This window comes from Phytophthora infestans, genomic scaffold (genome assembly GCF_000142945.1).
Source record: "Phytophthora infestans T30-4 supercont1.35 genomic scaffold, whole genome shotgun sequence".
Taxonomy (NCBI): Eukaryota; Oomycota; class Peronosporomycetes; order Peronosporales; family Peronosporaceae; genus Phytophthora; species Phytophthora infestans.
The window spans coordinates 1,301,201-1,303,273 of NW_003303724.1; positions in this window are offsets into that span (position 1 = coordinate 1,301,201).

The following is a 2,073-nucleotide window of genomic DNA, read 5'->3' on the forward strand; positions in this document are numbered from 1 at the left end:
CTGGATGGGTGGAGGAATCCTTGATGCTGGACCAACCGCAGCGCAAGCTGCTCGAGAGCCCCACGACGAGCTCTTGAAAATCGACGGTCGTAAGCAAGCTTGGCTGCTCGAGCTTCCTGAAGTCGGCGGGCCTTGAGAGTCGGGTCATGCTGCTCCAGGCAGACTTGGCGACCGACATGCTTTCTGAGGCTATGTGCTGACAGAAACTCGACCGCAAACAGGGCAAGCGACTCGCAGGGCAAGCGACTCGCTCGGACATCGTAGATAGATTAATAAACCTACTTACATCGATGACTTTTTGTTGTGTTGCTTCATCGTCTTGTAATACGTATTAATATCTGATCTAACCCTCAACTTCTTATTCCTAATTATACCTACTTACAAGTAGGTTGGTCAACCTACTTATTTTTTCCATTTTGGACCCAATCTACTTGCTAAAGTTAATTCCTCTCTCCCTACACGTATCCAGCGCTTCATTCCTCTGTCGCTTCATGTGCTGCACAATCTATCGGCTCATTACAGTACAACCACGTACGTACAGTATACAGACATCCCACTTTGTGTACAGTACCGCGGGAATCAGCTTTGCCTCATGAAACACCTGACCTAACATTTTTAAAAGGGTATTGAGCTTCAACAGCCTGAAATTTGATCGGCAAATTCCGTTATTTTTCGAGCGGAGGGAATATTACTGTGAGCTTACAATAATACTGTAGTATATTAACTCGTCGTTTTTTTTATTAAAACCTACTCCGTAGGAGCTCTTCAAAGACCATTGCCTCTCCTTTTCCTACCTTGAAATCCAACGCAAGAACCGGATGACAGCTAACTAAGAAAGAAAAAGGTGATTTCTCTGGTAGCCTAATTAAGAAGTTGCTCTACTGTATTGATTGTAACCAGGGCTCCCGATTAATGCATAAGTACCTAAATTAATGTATATTTAATGCATAATGTATGGGAGCCCGAGCGCGTTGAAAATGCATAATGTATGGGAAGAAAAATTATGCCTTCACACTTCAATACTAGTTTTTGTATGAAAAGGCCATCACATATGTGGTTTCTATTAATGACCATTATGTATGGACGGGTTTCTCAGATTCAAATGCATAATGTGTGGGAGCCTCGAAATTTGAACTGCGATTAATGCCATTATTGGGAGCCCTGCTTGTAATTATTTTAGTCAGCTTATTAAAACTCCCCTATACGAGTTGAGGAACGCCGAGATGCGGAGTTTTTTTTACGTGTAAAATTGGCCTGATAGTTCGGGCGTCTCCACGTATTTGGTCGCCTTGTTGACCCTCGTCCAAAAGTGTCTGTTCAAGTCGCAAAATAATGATGATCATCCGGAGCACCGTGCTGGATCAGCACAAAGACGATATACCGGCCAGTATTGGTGGTACTTACAAGCAAAATTTCGGTGAATGGGCCGGAACTCGGTATGTGTGTGGGGACTTCTCTAAGGAATGCGCACAGTGGACATTCATGTTTGCCCGCCCGAACATGTACTAGTGAACTCTTCAGCACCACGAGACGCTTCATTCGAATGCTGCCAAACTGGAAGTTAAAGTCAGTTTTGGAAGCCTATTACATGTACATGTACATCATTTCGAGCGCGCTCGGCGAGGTGTAGTCCGACAGTAACGCTTCTTACGTGCTGGCTCCATTTCGCCAGTAGGAGTAAAGGGAACTGTACTACATGTACACTGCGAATATGTCGTCTACTCGAATCTCATGTAGCAACACCACGCAGAGAAGGACGGGTAATCTGCGGAACTGTCCGTGTACTACTTGTAATTTAGTAGAACAGTACTAGTACTAACGTAGTACAATTGCTGTCTTGTTCGGCGTATCGCGGTTTGAAATGGAAAATCTAAACTTTTACGTTTTAATTGAAACGACAAATCGTTCACCAGGAAGCAAATACTTTGTACATGTAGTAGTGCTAGTACTCGCATCCAGTCATGATCATTGCTTATTCTGTGATTTTTTGTTTTAGGACAGACTTAAGCCAGGCCTTGTAGTCTTTCTTGATAGCTTTCCCACTTCTTCCCGAGACTTTCATGATGTTAACTA